This window comes from Ixodes scapularis, unplaced genomic scaffold (assembly GCF_016920785.2).
Source record: "Ixodes scapularis isolate PalLabHiFi unplaced genomic scaffold, ASM1692078v2 PGA_scaffold9__187_contigs__length_104089568, whole genome shotgun sequence".
Lineage (NCBI taxonomy): Eukaryota > Metazoa > Arthropoda > Arachnida > Ixodida > Ixodidae > Ixodes > Ixodes scapularis.
Window position 1 is genome coordinate 101,646,333 of NW_024609884.1, and position 18,388 is coordinate 101,664,720.

Sequence of the window (18,388 nt, forward strand, 5' to 3'; positions counted from 1 at the left end):
AGGCTAATGGATCGGGAGCAATGGGCACGAAAGGTTTTCAGCTATTTATACATGAGGAGTGTAGACACAAAGTGGAGACAGCGCACTAGGAAATTAAGAGGAAGGTTTTTGGGCTATAGCGAAGATACGGAAGAGCAAGTCTCAGTTAAGAAGAAAGTTAAGGCCACAGAAAGAGATCGGTGGCTAGAGGGAATGCAGACAAAGACTGCTCTGGAAAGCTATAGATTAAACAAAAGAGTTATTGCCAAAGAAAGCATTTATGACAATTCTAGGGGAAGCTCATTGCTGTTTGAGGCAAGAACGGGTGTTCTGCGAACCAGAACATACAGAGTGAAGTACCAGGAAATTGATACAGTGTGCACTGCTTGTGGAGAGGAGGACGAGACGGCTGAGCACTTGATACTCTACTGTAAAGGGCTTCACCCTATGCCTACCGAAGACAACATAGATTTAATAAAGTCATTGGGTTTTAGAGACAGCGAAGGGAGAGTGGATTTCAAGACTGTAGAGATTACCAAGCAAAGATTAAGTGAATGGTGGCAGAAATCGAGAGAAAACTAGGTATTTCCTTAATCACTGATGGCAAGGGGGTTTCATAGCCTCACTTTCTTTGCACTGCGGAGTGAATATAGATTTCACATTTAAATATTCTAAGCTTAAATGGTAAAACAAAATGGCTAGGTGGCGTAAGCTACCGCCCGATCCAAAGGGCTCAGCCGTATTCATCCATCCATCCATCCATAGAGATCATACATACTAACTCTTAGAGGAAAAGGTCACCCATTTTCCCATAGGCTCCTTGCACATGACGTCATTTCCGATACCCTCCAGAGAAGAGGGGGAGAAGGAGCTCCCCTCTTATCAGGACCCTCCTTTGTGCCTTCCGGATTTGCACAGGCGTCGCTATTCTCCTCCCAGAAGATTATAGAAGATTAACCCGTCACTCAAAATTCTTACAAAAGCAGCTTCCCTCTCCTCCTTTTACTTGGTGTGCAAATGTGTGCGATGTGACGTCAATGCAAGGAGCCTATACATTCTGGCTGCCGGGGCTGCCGCAAGCGGCGGATCATGCAGGCAGACACTCTGGGTCCCAAACACGGTTACATCATCAGAGCAGTTTCGTGAACTTCAACAATTCACGAACTTACCGGTGGAAAGATATTCAGGTTCCTTTCGAAGCTTTCTTTTTGAAAAGCGCGCAGATGTACGGCCTCGCGTTAACGCTAAACTAAACCATATACCCGACTTCGCCGGTGGGGCGCGGCTGGGCGCGGTTGAGGAATACGATACTGGGCAACCACCAGATTTCCGAGATTTCGACAGAAGGGAAGTTAATGCAGCGTAATGAGTTTATTGCTTTTTATAAGCGTTAGAATAGCTAATAATTTAGTTTACAACGTTAAATTATCACTGTTTATATTGCTGAGAGTTTTCACTCTTCGCGTTACCATGGCAACGTTGCTTTCTTTCTCTCGTGTTCTGTCGCTTTCTTTTGCGTTCGTTCACTCGGGACCCAGGATGTCGGCGCACGGGATTTGCCACTCCTCCTCACCCACCTTTACTCCCCTGGCCGCTGGCAGCTAGAGCAAGATGGCCGCACGCAGCAGCTCGCTCGGAGGGCTCGGAGGCATGCCGTCGATACCGTCGGCGTCATTTTACTCGAAAAACAGTTTTATTACAGTGTGCTAGAATACTTGGGTAGTGTTCGGACCGGAGGGGCTCGCCTGAAGCGCGTGGTATTGATCGCGACAGGTGTCGACACCGGCGAGTTATCCAGAAGGTGTGCGCATGCGCGGCTACACGCGCGAAAATATGAATCTTTGGTGCCGCTTTGGTAGAGTGCACATAGGATTTCTGATGCAGCTACGACCTGCCAGGGGTCGTACCGCGGCATCAATTACGCTGCTGCACGATTGTTAGCAACCCTAGTAGCACCATATGTTGCCATAACGTGACTGGAATGTCACAAATGTAATGTAACGTTGGGGCACATTTGGGTATGTTATAGCAATGTTTGAAAACTAATGTAACAGAAACGTTCTCCTGTAACATTGTTTGAATGTAACCGAACGTCATGTAACGTTACATCACATAGGCAAACGTTCCAGGAATGTTAGAGAAGCAACATTGGAGCAACGTTTAGAAATAACCTCTTGGTAACATTTCCATCCTGACATACGGGCAATGTTATGCAGCGATGTTGGCCTAATGTGACACATCACCACATCACGCAGAGGCTGGTCAAGGATACACGAAGATACCAAACTTATAATAGTTCAATGTTGATTCTCTTGTTCAAACATTTTTATTTTTTTACAAACAGAAAGACCGCTCTAATGCTTGGGACGGGCGTGTTTGAAACAAATGTTCAAAATGTACCCTGGAAAGATTGCAGAAAATTAAAAAAATATCTGTCCAAAAGGTTTATGATAAAATTGAATTCATTTGTGTGTGTGGCATTTCCTTGCTTCCTTCCTGCCCCTTATTAATGGGTTGGCGAGTCTGCTCAATATTCACGAGCTAGCATGCACCCTCATCATAGCTTTTAGGTTAAGGTCATTCGAAAGTCCAACTTTTGGAACGCATGCTAAAGATAACAAGAGGGTGAAGTCATGGGGTGTTATTCTGTTATCAAAGGTGGAAAACTCACGCTGGGGACGCGACGACCCAAAGACCTCCCGAACATGTATAGGATGGCATGAGAGTCGTAGCCTGTAAATTAATTTGGAACACGTAGCTAGCTAAAATTATCACCAAAAGTGTATTTTAGTTGTCTGCTCTATTGCAATATTTTCGAAGCGTAGCTCTGTTTCTGTGAAAAATATGAACATGATTACCCTACGGCCAGGTCGCAGAGAGCTCTTGGGGTCGACCGACTGCTCTATCCGACCCGAGCTTGCTGCAAAATGATTTCTACTATTTAAAATAGAAGCGAGGACTAATTTCACGACGGACTCAGATCAAATCGAGCGACTGGGTGGTTCTTATTCTCGCCCTGTCTCGGTTGTCTGCGCCAGTGCTTGCCATAGAGATTTAGAGAAATCTTGGAGCGTGCAGTATAAGATACACCCTGGTTGAAAATTTGAAATAGTTACATGCAGAAGCTCATATTTCAGTCCAATTTACAGCTCAGCACTCTATTCGGAAAACTCAAAAAGTGGCGGCTCATTGCAGCACAACTGCAAGTGAGACGACTGGCGGTAGCCATTGTCTCATAGACAGAGGAGGGGAAAAGGGAGACGGTTGAGGGGGAAGGTGAGCGATGAGATGGGAAGGAGAATAGAGGCAGGAAGAAAGAGGTCAAGTATGAAGGTCGAAGGCCAAAAACACACGCTCACACAAGGAAGAGAGGAGACAAAAGGAAAAGGGGAATGAGGATGAGAGGCTGAGGGAGCATGAAGAGAAGTGGGGCAGGGAGGAGCAAGATCAGACAGAGGAGAGAGGAAAGAGGGGAGGAAGAGCACACAGAGGGAATATGAGACCAATGGGGAATGAGGAGATGGCACGGGGTGGGGCCAGGTAAGACGTAAAACATCGCAGGTCATAGGCCTCGGTTGCATGGACACAAGATCACACCTCCCCGACCACTCAAAATGAAGAGCCATATGCAGCTGCCACCAAAAAGAAAAGGTCAAAGGCCATGAACATAGAATCACTCCAACGAGAGAGAAGGGGGAAGAGGGGAGGAAAGATGAGTAGGATGGGTAGCGGGAAGAGGAAGGTGGGCAAGAGAGTAGAGGAAGAGGGGAGGGAGGAATAAGGACACCGAGGAGATAGAAGGGGAGATGGCGAGGAGGAGCAGTCAAGGGTCCGAAGTCGAGATCAAAGGTCAAAGGCAACGAACATATAATCGTATGAAGGTGGGGAAGGGGGGGCCACAAACATTAAATCATGCGAGGAAATGAGGAGTGAAAGGTTAGAAAAGGCAACATAGGAGAGATGGGACGGGAATGGGGTGAGATTAAAGAAAAGTGAGTGAGGGGGGGGGGGGGGGGGGGCAGGTAGGAAGGAGATCTAGCATCAAGGGCCACGGATACAAGGACGCACTCCGCCGACCACTCAAAATGAAGGGCCCCAAGGGGGGAGGCACTCACTTTATCGAGTGACGTGTTAGCGAATGTCCACGTTTCACCGAATGACACTTTAGCGAAAATTCGGACGCTGCGAAGCGGCGTTTTCGGGTGGGCCAAGTGGGTTCACATTTTTGTAATGAGCCGCCGCAGACTCGCCGCGCGGCGGATGGGTTAACGCGCGCCCCCGTTATTCGCTAAAACGTCGATTCGCTCAAATGCCGCTGTTTGCTAAAACGTCATTCGCTCATCTAATATGGACCCTAATTATAATGAAACGAGTATAATCGCACACACATTGTTAGCCCCCGTTCACTTCTCGCCAAAGAGCCGTCGACACGAGAACATATTTGAGCTTGAGGCTTCGAAGCTCGCTCTGCGTGGACCACTCTTTGCCTACATTTGTTATCTGGACACATCACAATGGCACAGCACAGTCGCATAGCTACGGTACTACCGTTTCGATGTTAACAGTTCACTATCGTTACCGATATTACGGTCGAGGTCATCCACTGATCACTGCAAGACGTTCAAGATCGCCATCGTCCGCCATGATTGCACACTAGTACGGCATTACGGTTATGGCTGTACGGCTTAGACCAATTTCCAATTTCTCCAATCAATGTAATGTTTTATAACTCTTAAAAAAAACTTATTTTAGTACTATCATATAAATTTCCACAGTTTATTCCTACTTGAAACTTCATGTTTAGTCGTTTACTCGTTTACGCACACTGTTGACAAGCCAAGATGCCAAGAGTGCAAGTAGCTCAAGCCAAGCAAGGTCGAAGCCAGGTTGACCACGTGACCGTATGTCAACGGACCGTCAAGGCCTGTTTCATCGGACCGCTCTGCCGATCTCTCGGCGTGGAGGAAACGTAAACAAAGGTATGTTTCATTTTCGTTGTTGTTACTACTTGTGCTGAACAATGGAGCGGGCGAAGTGTTCGCTATCAGAGCTATCCGATCGCCAAAAAAGACGTAGAGTAGCCGAAAGTGTTCGCAAGGAACTTGAAAGTTGCGGTACGAGCAGTGAGGAGTCTGTGGACACTGAGGAAGCATACCCTCTTGCACCTGTACAACAGGCCGTGGCAGCACATGCAAGTTTTCCCGGAGAGTTTGAATACCAACGAGCTTCCGAGTGTGAATCTGAGTCGAGTGATACGAGTGGTGCACGAAATAACCTAATCTCAGAACACCTGTGTCAAAATCCCCGCTGCGAATTCCCCGCGTTACCTCCCCCTCTTCAAAATCCCCGGCCTTCAAAACCCCCTTTCCTTTATCCCCTTATCAGTTCCCCCGGGCCAGTGGTCCTTAGAAACCATTTGGAAAAGCGCTTTTATGGACACTTCATAAAGCTGAGCTGTGTTATGACCATCCTAGCCAGCCCCAAATTTTCTTTGACACACTGTGATCTTGCAGAATCTCTCTTGAGAGAGTTTGTTTCTGGAGCTGGTACCTTGTATGAGGGGGTTTATGTCTACAACATGCACTCCCTGATCCACCTGACAAGACGTTCGACGGTTCGGCCCTGTCAACACCTTCTCGGCCTTTCCCTTTGAGAACGTCCTTGGGAAGCTCAAGAAGTTGGTGAGGGGTCCTTCCTTGGCGCTGCAGCAGGTTATCAAGAGGCACTCAGAAGTGAATTCCACCACCGTGTCAAGTTCTGTGCACCAGAAGTGTGCTCTGCTCAAGCAACAACCTGAGCCGCCAAGCTTCAAGAAAACCCAGTGCAGTGAGCTTGTTTTAGACGGAGCACATTTCTCTCTGAAGGCGTCCGACAACTGTGTTCAACTGAAGTATGGCAACATTGCTGTTGTTAGGAACTTCATTGAGTCAGATGGGAACTGTAGCATCTGCGGACAGTTTTTCCGAAATCTCGGCAACCTTTATACTTCAAAGCTGCCATCATCAGAGCTAGGAATTTGTAGAGCTACAGGGCTCTCCATGCAGTATTCAGTGGGGAGTGTGCAGGACATCAGGTGGAAGTGCGTCTGCTTGCAATATAACCAGGGACATGATTGTAAACCTGAGACTGGGGCAGAAAGGAGAACACAGCAGAAGGTAGAAAAAGAGGAGGCAATGTCTCAAACTCAGCTGCAAAGTTTATTTCGTACACGCCTTATATACCACAACTCCAACGCTGTCTCTACAAAAAAAAAAAAAGATATATGACAAGAGGACAATGAAATTTGGGTAAACCTTCTCTTATCTCCCTTGACCTCTCCTGCGAAACACACACACAAAGGGTCACATTCCAGCATAACCACCGCCATTCGGCGTTGGAGTTGTGGTATATAAGGCGTGTACGAAATAAACTTTGCAGCTGAGTTTGAGACGTTGCCTCCCCTTTTTCTACCTTCTGCTGTGTTCTCTTTTCTGCCTCAGTCTCAGGTTTACAATCATGTTCAACTTACACCAGCTCGCCTGCACTCTGACTATTTTTTTCGATAACCAGGGCTATGCTGTTTTTTTATCTACTTCACTTGCAAGTGTGATCTATGTTTGCAACTATTGTACATTGGTTGTGCTTAATTTGAAAACTGTATTTTTAGTGACTTATGACTGGTCTTTAAGGTAATAACGGCTTTATTTGTTGATTTCAGGAAATGTACTCTCTTGTCCATTTTTTGGCGGAAAATGACGTCGCAGTTGTCCCTACCTGTTGGGTGTGCAATGGCTGCACGGCATGGCCACCCTACAAATCAAATCGGTTGATGATGGCAATTAGAGAGCGTGAAGAGCTTTCGACTGACTGGGCCACATTCTCCTGTCAGGTGATGGCATCATGTTGTAAGTATAGCAGGGTGTCTAGCAACCGGGAAAACCGGGAATTGTTAGGGAAATTTTAATTACCGGGAAAAATCAGGGATATTGTCAAAAATCAAGCCCAGTCATGGAAAATAAGCTGGAAATGCCATTGAGTGCCCTGAGCAAAGAGTTGAGAACCTTGGGGCAGAGAAATAGGCAATAAATTCTGCTTAGAGCGGAGCGCGGACTCTGCTCACCCAATGTAGAGTGTGCTAGAGCACTGCACGAGCCAGAATTTCTAGACCCGGCCCAGTAGAGGCACGGCCCGGGTTTGGCCCGAGCCTAATAGAATATTTAATTTCCGGGCCCGGCCAGACTTGGCCTTGAAGAGACACGGCTCGGGCCCGGCCCGGACCCGACAGAATTTTAGACAGAAGATTGAGCCCAGCACGAGCCCGACAAAATTTTTGTTTTCTTTAATATAAACCTGAGCTGGCCCAATCCTCACAGATTATATACATGAGCCCGAAAAAGTTGGCAGGCTTTAACCTAAAAGCTGTCTAACCATAAAGCGAGCATATTTGATTTAATGAACAAAAGTTTAGGGTGCATACAAGCTTGTGGTGGTTAAACATTTGACTGGTGTGCTCGGCTTTCTTGTTTCAGTGACATATGAAGATGCAAAGTACAAAGAAAAAAAATTCGGAAGCGACGTCCGACCTAACATTGAATAATGAAGAGCGGGAGAAGAGAAAAAGGAAGAGACTGCAGCATACTCTTTCTTCATTTGAGGATGAGGACTTCTATGACCAAGATGTATGCACCTAAATTTCTGCAACACCTTTGTATTCGGGATTCATTTGCCCTCCTTTTTCATCAAGCTTGCCTCTTATCCAGGAACGACGTAACACTCAGCCAGCCCCTCAACTTCCAGAACGTGCACCAGAGCCCAAGCAAAAACGCACACGTGTATGTTTGCTTTTTGTTGCTGCAATTTCTTAACGCTTTCCAGCATTTAGATTTTTTATTTTATGTGATTAGCCTCAGCTTGGTTAGCCGCAATTGTGATAATGGATGGTATCCATATTGTTTATTGAGCACCTGCTGTTTTGGTGTTTCTTTTAGAGCGCAGCTCTTAGGCGCCCGTTTCCGGCTTGAGTGGTGTCGCCGTCGCCGTAACCGCGGCGACGTTTCGGCACCATGCCAAATTGTCCTCGCGGGGTCACGTGACCCCCGTCAGGAGGGTCACGTGACCTCACGGTTACGGCGACACCGCTCAGAGGGAGGTGTGGCAGGGAGGAGGGGTATACCCTTTCCTCGGGACCCTTCCCTCCTCCTCTAGAGCTGCACTCTAATTTAGCGTTACAGGGAGTTGTAAACGGCTTTCATTTTTTTATCTAGTCATTTTTAATTTTACAAAGCTGCTAGTTGTGGTATGCTTCCTCGCACAAGGACAGTTATAGCCTAAGGGATGGTGAAGTGGATATTTTTAATTTGACGGTGCATATGTTTGCTTTGTATTGCTGCAACCTCATGTTTGCATAATTCTGCTGTACTAGTCATTTTTATTTTACAATTTAATTTATTTTGTTTATTTATCTATGCTTTCTGGTCAAAGGATTGATTAGAATGCTTGCTGTTTGTGCACTCTAACCCTAGCACTTTTTATGAACCTGTCCTCTGCTTTATATGTGGAATGGTTTGGGCAGCGTTAGGATTGACCACTTCTTAAAGAAAGGTGGTACATTTTGTTTTACACCACCGAGCACTCTTTGGTGTAAGGTACATTACCATATAGCTGAATGACACAATCAGCTATACACGTTTGCAAGCAGTCATGTTTCCAAAAGTAGTCTAGCCACCATGGGTAGGGAAACGTGCTCTCAGGGTACCAATCTGTCAATTAGGTTAGTGACGCTTTAGCAAGCCTTCATAATCGGATTATCTGGGGTGCACCCGAGCTGGAAGATGGCAGCGCGCAAGGGCCCGCCATTTTGCAGACTCTGTCTCATTTTTGTTAGTGAGAGAAAACAAAGGCTTCTTCACTATCATCTAGGAAAACCACATGTCCAATATTATCTCCATTTAAATCTTTATGAAATGGATCAGCAAACTGCTAACCCTAGCTGACAATGTAGGCGCAAACGACAGCGCAGTTGCTACTACGGCTTCAGTGCACCAAACATCAATTTACTATGTCAGGTGCATTGTTACGTTTTCTTTGTTTTTTCCATGCACAGTCAGTCCTTGACTTGAGCAATGTCTTCTCCAAAAGTTGGTTCAGCGGTGTCCGCATGATTGGCACAGACCTGGATGTGCACGTTTCTCATGGTTCACCTCTGTTAAATAATAATGGCATTGTTTGCACAATGTTCACATACTCAATGGCTTATTTATGTACTATTTAGTAGACCTCGCTGCATACTAATGTTCCTGAGATATTTATTCCTTTGAGAAAACTTGGCTTTAGCGTAGGTTGCAGTGGTGCGGATGTCGTCCGACACGGAGCAGACAACACTCAGGCCAGTCTGTTTGCGTCGTCCTCGCAGGGGTAGCATATCATCATTTGTACCATGGGATTGGTCATGTCTCCTCCGTCTCTGCCATTGTTGCCTGTAGAAGCCGATGTTTCGGGTTTTATTTGGGCTATGTTTAAAGCAAAATTGCATAGGAAATATTCCACCAATGCATGAAATAAAATAGTTATTTTTATATTTCTTTTTAAATTTATTTTTTATTTTTATTTAAAGTCTTATAATTCCAAAAGTTTTGGAATTAAGCAGAGTTGCCTTTTAACAACAAATGGCTATAGCTAAACAGGGCACACAAGTGAGGAGCTTTTTTTTTTCTAAAAAGGCGAAAACCACATGAAGCAAAACAGATAAATTGGTATGTTTGCTTATCAGTATAGCTTTGAGCCATGTGCCGCAGCCACCTCTGCTGTGGTTTTTATAGCGTACTCTGACCGATTTCACTGTAGTAGCATTTGAGATCGATGGACCAACGAATATAGTTTGAATTCATACAAAAATTTGCTTGGTTTCAGTTTTCTGGATTTGGCTCTTTTAGATGAAAGGAAACTGTGTCCTGGTGAAGCATGTGACAGCAGCCCACATAAGCTCACTACAGTGGAGTTTTGTCCCATGCCTCGCTCCCGAGCTATCTGGCTCATTGACAGGGTGTCTAGCACCTTGGAAAAGCTGGAATTGTCAGGAAATTTCGGATCATCTGGAAAAGTCCGGGAATTGTCAGGGAGATAATCAAAAAGTTAGCTAAATCAGGGAAAATGGCCAGGGCGAGTAATGCGGTGGTGTGCGACGAAGCCAGGAGAGTCGTGCATTGACGTGGCTGTGCTAAATACCATTGCCCGAAACTTTGTAAGTCTTTGACTTCTTGAGCAACATAAAGACCGATTTCAATAAATTGTTTTAAATTGTGAGTGGTGTTCACTTATGAGGTGTTTAGTAGCAGTTCGTACCACATCTCCAAACTTCTGTAATGGACAGGGAATTTAAAACCTGGAAAAGTTGGGGAACTTAAAAGGAGGAATTTGCTAGACACCCTGGCTGATTTCATAGTTACCGATGTCTGCCAAGTTATGCTGAAGTAGGGCATGAAATTGTCGATATTTCACTGTGGTAGCTGACATTGTGTTGTAATTATATACTTTTGAAACAGGAGCTGTGCGCACCTGCTTTAAACAGAAGGCAGAAAACAATGAGCCAGCCATCATCGTGCAGGAAGCCGACGCCAAATGGGCTGCTGCTGAATCGGTCAGGCATGCACCAGCTAGGACCAAGAAAATGGTAATATGATATTTCTAATTTTGCTTAAACTCCCGAAAAATACTTTTGCATCCTAAAACAAGCCCAGATTTCAAACAAAGGCATTAGTCTACTTTACATAAAGACATTTTTAAGTATTAAGAAATTTATTTAGCCAATGAAAGAACACCATGTTATGACATTGTCTGCAATGAGCTTGACATTGTAGAAAATATGTGGCTCATTGACATTGCCCTTGGGTCCGGACAGTTCATCAAACGCCGTTTCATTGAACATTGTTTCATCGAAGCTGTTTCATTGAACGCAGTTTTATCGAACGCTGTTTCATTGAACGCCATTTCATCGAAGTTGTTTCATTGAACGTAGCCTATTTGAGCAGTAGAAATATTTTTCTTTTTAGTGCCGGGAGGATAGCAGTGTTTTAATATTTATTGTAACTTATAAACTTATATATTGTCACGGGTGGTGACCAAAATAAAAGGAAATAAACGGGAAGAAATAAACGTTTAATGTGGCGAACTTGTGCCAAAAAAATAAAGGGAGAACAAAGATAATAACAGAGCGTCGCGGGCGTCGAAGTCGGCGTAGCAGCACAGTCGAACGCTGGAGCGAAACTGACTCCGGCTTGCCTGCGGAGCCGCTTTTGTACACACGTTGGCTTCTGGAGCATTCGACGTAGAAGGTTCGACGCGTAGAAAATTCTGACCTCGAATCAGCTAGACGGTTCTCGATTTCACCAGAACATCACATTACAGTGTTAACAAAAATGCATAGCCGCGGCCAGGAATTGAACCCTGGCCCTTCGCGTGGGAGGCAAGCGCGATAACCGTTAGGCTACGGCCGCGCTGCCTACTTGGCGCGCGGCATTACTTCCACAGCAGTCCCTGAAGGAAGAGCTTTCGTTTCGGCGTACCGCGTGAGATAATCTGTGGCGACGATGATCCAGCGGTTCCCCGACGTCGAAGGCGGAAAAGGACCAAGTAGATCCATTCCGATCTGCTGGAAGGGTGTAGTTGGAGGAGAAATGGGCTGCAGAAGTCCGGCCGGCCTCGTCGGCGGTTTCTTGCGTCGCTGGCACTCGTGGCATGATCGTGTGTATAGGTGGACGGTCTTGGGGAGCTTCGGCCAGTAATACTTTTCACGAATACGGGCCAGTGTCCGGCTGTAACCAAGGTGTCCGGATGTCGGGTCGTCGTGGCAGGCTTGGAAGATCTCCTCTCGAAGGTCACTTGGGATTACCAGCAACCACGGTGTGTTGTTGTCGCCGAAGTTCTCTTTGTAGAGTACACCTTGTCGGATGGCGAAGGTCGGCAGTACTCGTGAGAAGACACGTGGCACGGTACTCCTGCCCCCTTCCAGGTGCTCGATTAATGCGCGCAGCTCAGGATCGTCCCGTTGACGTCGTGCCATATCGTCGGTGTTCACTGCTCCTAGGAAGCACTCGTCGTCATTGTCGTCGCTGCAGCCGGAAGGGGTTTCGACGGGGGCTCTGGACAGGCAGTCGGCGTCGCTGTGCTTGCGGCCTGACTTATAGACCACTGTCATGTTGAACTCTTGTAGTCGAAGACTCCATCGAGCGAGGCGTCCTGACGGGTCCTTCAGGTTCGCAAGCCAGCAGAGCGAGTGGTGGTCCGTGACTACACGGAACGGGCTCCCGTACAAGTACGGACGAAACTTCGTTATTGCCCAGACGACCGCAAGGCATTCTTTCTCAGTCGTGGAGTAATTTTTTTCCGCCTTGGACAATGTCCGACTTGCGTAGGCGATGACTCGCTCGATGCCTTCTTGCACTTGGACTAGTACTGCGCCCAGTCCCGCGTTACTTGCGTCCGTGTGAATTTCTGTTTCCGCATCCTGGTCGAAATGTCCAAGCACAGGAGGAGTCTGGAGTCGTTGTTTCAGTTCGTCGAATGCCTGCTGTTGCTCCTCGGCCCATTCGAACTTATCGGCGTCCTTCGTGAGATTCGTAAGTGGTGCGGAAATCCTTGCGAAATCCCGAACGAAGCGTCGATAATAGGCACAAAGTCCAAGGAATCTTCGCACGGCCTTCTTGTCTGTCGGCGCTGGAAATGCCGCGACGGCGCGAGTCTTCTCGGGGTCTGGGCGGACGCCTTCGTTACTAACCACGTGGCCAAGGAACTTCAGTTCGTCATAGGAGAACCGGCACTTTGACGGCTTGAGTGTGAGTCCGGCGGTCTGAATGGCTTGAAGAACAGCTCGGAGTCGTCTCAAGTGCTCGTCGAAGTCAGCTGAAAATACTACGACGTCGTCAAGGTAGACGAGACAACTCTGCCACTTCAGCCCTGCCAGCACGGTGTCCATGACACGCTGGAAAGTTGCTGGCGCCGTGCATAGTCCGAAGGGCATCACCTTGAACTCGTACAGTCCATCCGGCGTGACGAAGGCTGTCTTCTCTCGGTCCCGTTCGTCGACCTCGATTTGCCAGTAGCCGCTCTTCAGATCCATCGATGAAAAGTATCGAGAGTGGCGCAGCCGGTCTAGAGTGTCGTCGATGCGGGGGAGTGGGTAGACGTCTTTCTTCGTAACCGTGTTGAGCTGCCGGTAGTCCACGCAGAACCGAAGAGTTCCGTCCTTCTTCTTAACCAGCACGACTGGAGAGGCCCATGGACTGCTTGAAGGTTGGATTATGTCGTCATTCAGCATCTCTTGAACTTGCTGATGGATCACCTCCCTTTCCTTAGCGGAGACTCTGTACGGCGATCGATGCACAGGGCGCGCGTCGTCCTCGGTAACGATGCGGTGCTTGGCAACCGCGGTCTGGCGCACCTTCGACGACGTCGCAAAGCAGTCGCGGTATTCGGCGAGGAGGTTAACCAGCTGACGCCGTTTAGGGTCCGGAAGCTTAGGGTCAATGTCGAGCTGCGCTGGCGACGTACTGTCTTGCTGTGGCGGCGAGGATTCGTCAGTAATCGCGGTGATTTCGGCGGGGTTTCGGAGTTTCTCGACGTGGCCCACGGCTGCACCTTTCGTGAGGTGTTGCGTTTCGTTTCGGAAGTTCGTCACGTAGGCCACAGTCCGCCCATCCTGAAGTTCAGCTACTCCCCTTGCGACGCCTATGCCTCTTCCCAGGAGCAGTTGGAGGCTTCCCTCGAGAAGAACTTCGCCAGAGGAAGCTTCATCGATCCCGACAAGTACGAAAACACTCGACCGCGGTGGTAGGTTTACGTGGTTTGCGAGGACTCGGACCGTGGGTGACGTCGCTTGGGGTTCCTCCGCTGGTGGAGCAGGTTTTCGTAGCGTCAGCCGGTTTGTTCCGAGGTCGATGACGGCGCCATACTCGCAGAGAAAGTCCATTCCGAGGATAACGTCCCTCGAACAGTCATGCAAAACGACGAACTTGACAGGGCACGTTTCACCGTGGATCTCGACGCGAGCAGTGCATCTCCCGACTGGTGTGATGAGATGTCCTCCGGCGGTTCGTATTTGGGGTCCTTCCCACGGCGTCATGACTTTTCGAAGGCGGCGGGAGAGCCTCCCACTCAGGACTGAGTAGTCTGCTCCGGTGTCCACGAGTGCCGATGCGTCGTGGCCGTCGATGACGACGTTTAGGTTGTTGGACACCGTTGCAGGGGCGTCGTAGCGATGCGTGACGTCGGGAGAGTGGGAGCGCTCCGGCGTTCTTGGAGGCTCTTTACTCGGGTCGTCTTCGGCAACGGCACCTCCAGGCGTTGCCGCACTTAGTTTTCCCGACGGGATAGGGGGGACAGGCTGTCACGGCGCGACCGACGGAAAGGCGACGCGGAACGTCGGGGGGATGGAGAACGGGAACCTCGTAGTGCGGTGGGCGCTGGTGACGGAGGGCGACGGAGGTATTCTTCGATGTCCCTTGGTCGTTCTCCAAAACGAGGTCGACGGTCGTTTGGAGCGAATCCTCGCAGGCCGAGCTGGCGGTAGGGGCACCTCCGGTAAACGTGGTTAGCCTCCCCGCAGTGGAAGCACACCGGGCGTCCGTCATCCGTGCGCCACACGTCGGTCTTTCGAAGTCCACGCTGCTCTTGGCGCGGCGCGTACTGCGGCGAAGAGACCTCTCGTTGGGGTGCAGCTGGGTACTGCCGAGCAATAGGAGGCTGCGGACGACGAACAACGGCCGCATAGGTCACAGCTGGTGGTTCCGGTGCGGCGTCGGCGAGAACGTCTGGCTGGAGCGCTTGCTGGACCTCTTCTCGAACAATCTCGGCGATCGAGAGTGAAGCTGGACGTTCGGCGGCAGGCATCAGCTTCTTCAGTTCTTCACGGACGATGTCCCGGACTATTTCTCGGATCCCCGGAATATTGGGGCTGAGGGCGCAGCTTGACGGCGTGGGTGCAGCGACGGCAGGGGCTCGATGGAAGTGAGCGGCTCGTGCTTGCAGGGCCCGTTCAATGTTGGTCGCCTCTGTTACAAACGTCTCGACTGTGGTCGGCGGGTTGCGGACGAGGCCTCCGAAGATGTCATCTCGTACGCCTCGCATCAGGATCCGCAACTTCTTTTCGTCGGTGGCTTCAGGGTCGGCGCGAGTGACCAGGCGCAGGACATCCTCGACGAAACTCGTGATGGTCTCGTTTGCGCCCTGGGTTCTCATTCGAAGAAGGTCCTCGGCCCTCTCCCGTCGATACTGGTTTGTGAAAGTTCGCCTCAACTCATTCTTGCAGGCGGTCCACGAGATCAATGATGTCTCCCGATTCTCGTACCAGTGCCTGGCCGTTCCTTCGAGCGCGAAGTAAAGGTTCTGCAGGCGCTGGTCGTCCGTCCATCGGTTGTGCTGGGCCACCCGCTCGTACTGTTGAAGCCAGTCCTCGACGTCTTCGTGGGCGTCCCCGTGGAATGGCGTCGGAGTCCGGGGTGTGACTGGCAGGTAGATGAAGGCAGGAGCGGCCGGGGTCTGTGACTGCTGGCCGTCCATCGTCGGCTTCGTCGGCTGCTTGGTCCTGGGTGGCAGAAGTCCGTATTCCGGGTGCAGACCTTGGGTGCGGCGACTGGTCCGAGTTTCAGGTTCCGCGTCGAGTGGTGTTCTCACCGGGCTCGGAATCGGGCTTGCACTGCGGGCCCTGGGAGGGGAACGCTGCACGGGCATGCGCTACCCCGCACCTCCACCAAAATGTCACGGGTGGTGACCAAAATAAAAGGAAATAAACGGGAAGAAATAAACGTTTAATGTGGCGAACTTGTGCCAAAAAAATAAAGGGAGAACAAAGATAATAACAGAGCGTCGCGGGCGTCGAAGTCGGCGTAGCAGCACAGTCGAACGCTGGAGCGAAACTGACTCCGGCTTGCCTGCGGAGCCGCTTTTGTACACACGTTGGCTTCTGGAGCATTCGACGTAGAAGGTTCGACGCGTAGAAAATTCTGACCTCGAATCAGCTAGACGGTTCTCGATTTCACCAGAACATCACATTACAGTGTTAACAAAAATGCATAGCCGCGGCCAGGAATTGAACCCTGGCCCTTCGCGTGGGAGGCAAGCGCGATAACCGTTAGGCTACGGCCGCGCTGCCTACTTGGCGCGCGGCAATATATATAAAAGGAAGGAACCTTTTTTTGTCACCTTCTATTCTTTTTTTTTAGTAAATGATGACTTCTGTTAATGAGGCCAATAAGACACGGTAAAGCGCGATCCAAACCAACGCTTCTTTTTGCGCCTGTAGGTCGTGCGGCTGCGGATGTGACGTATTTTCGTGACGTCGCGCCGCTTCTTCGCTCCTTCCGGGCGCGCATAAAAAAGTTGGTTGATTTCAACTTCTTTCTCAACGCGCACAAAAACGCGCGGTGACGTAGTAGGGCGCTCCTGTGTCCCGGCCAATCGGTGGAGGGCGGCTCCGCGTTTCTCGCCGTCTGGCTGCCCTCTCCTCCCCCCCCTTTTATTCTCTTCCAACATGACAACGCGATTTCTCTCTTTCTCTCGCCGTCTGGCCGGCCAGTCTGTCGCAGTTGCACTTTGCTTGTGCGCTCGTGCCCGCGTGCGCGCTTGCCCGAAGTTTTGCCCGTCCAAACCAAAGCGCACGGTTCTGACTCAGAAAGCGCGCCCGGAAACAGCAAAAACATCAGGAAATGCGTCACATCCGCAGCCGCACGACCTACAGGCGCAAAAAGAAGCGTTGGTTTGGATCGCGCTTTACACTCACGACACTTTTAAAAGCTGTGATCATCAGGTGCAGTGATGAATGCACGTCCATTCAAAAGCGTATATATATCTTCGTCCTTGAAGAGACCTATTCTGCTTCAAGACGAAGCCGTCCTTGAGGCAGTGATCTGTCTCCGTGGCCCATGATACGGGGAAAAGAAAAGACGTGTCTCCTCTCTTTGTTAATTTATTATTTATATTTATTAGTAGAAGAACATCTATGTTCTTAAAAAGAAAGCTATTCTCTTAGGATAAAATGAAAACAAAGTTAAATCTACAAATACAAAATAAAAAAGGTGCTGCAGAAAATAGCTGTTTCCCTCTTAAGGGGGGACACTACCTGGAGAAAAAAAGATTCTTAAAAAAAACATTGATTTTGAAAAATTACATATTTACATCCATCTACATCCAGAGAGTATTCCCAGAAATTTTCACTAGTTTACACTGCATAGTTAATTTTTTATAAATTATTTTCTGTCCACCAAAGCTAAAGAAAAGGTAGGGTTTGGAGCACTTTGAACACATTTTTCTCCGTTCCACTTTTTTGTATAAATTCCATTTTAGTCAATCTATCGTTTGAGAATGGAAATACAGGCAAGGCTCATTCTTCACTTTTCCTGACTGAAATTTAGTAAGGAATGCGCCTATGGAGTTTGTTTGTCACTTTACGGATGTCTTTTATAAAAAAATGTTGACATTTTGTCGGAGACACAGTAGACCAAAAAGTTGACCAATTTCGCAGAAGAGAAAATTGATAGAAATCAATTACTTTTTACAAAAGCCTTTCCATAGGCGCACCTCCTAGGCATTCTGTTACATATCTAGCAAATAAAAATCTTTAATATTGTGACAGTTTTCTGACGATAGATTAACTAAACAGTGTAGGGGTGTTACTGATAGAAGCTGCCCTAATTTCCTTCCCACTCAACCAGCAGACCTAAAATTTTGTCATGCACCCTCTAGCATGACCACCAGCCTACCCTGTAAATTTCATTAATTTTAAGCCAAGGGTTCAAAAGTTGACCCTCCCAGGGGGTGTCTCCCCTTAAGAAAGTGCCTTTCACGCATGAATAAATAGAAGGTTGAAGTGGGAAAAAGTGAGTGGCCGAGAACAGCCGCCTACCTTGCCAGAAAAGAATAAGTCGCATATCCACTGTCTTCTGTGGGTAGGTCACACTTTGCGGTAAAAGTCTAAACTGGATGAAAAGAATGGCTTGTGCATGCAAAGAAACTGGTGAAACTGCTAGGACAGATGTAGGCATTTCTTTTTTTATCTTGATGACACTCTCTGCCCTGAAATAGGCACCCATTTTCTGAATGCAACCAACTTTTTTGTGTTATTTTTTTGCAGGAGCAGTGTGCCTCTTCTCAGGAGTGACTGAGGGGCTGCCACAAGGGGAGAAGGCAAGCATGTTTCTGATTACAAGGATGGACAGTTGGGCTGGGCTAGTTGGTAAGAATTCATGTTAAAAAACGGTGCGAAAACCAGACAAAGGAAAAAGAACACACAGTGCCTTGTCCTGTGTGTTTTCTTATCCGTGCATTTTGCGCTGTTTTTCAGCATGTTTCTGCCTTGATTTTTCTGTTAGTTTTAAATGTTAGTAGTTGGTTACTTTGATCCCAGTTGGAAGCATGGAATTGGTTAACCGTGCTAAATGCA

At 48.4% G+C, this 18,388-nt stretch overlaps 1 long non-coding RNA gene across 1 annotated transcript; it reads left to right on the plus strand.

The window, feature by feature from the left end:
• The first annotated feature begins 4,832 nt into the window (after positions 1-4,832).
• On the plus strand, positions 4,833-10,627 carry LOC115321934. Its single transcript, XR_003918896.4, has 5 exons — positions 4,833-4,958; positions 6,677-6,863; positions 7,488-7,637; positions 7,719-7,790; positions 10,500-10,627. It is a non-coding gene; the product is annotated as an uncharacterized LOC115321934 (long non-coding RNA).
• Positions 10,628-18,388: the final 7,761 nt, after the last annotated feature.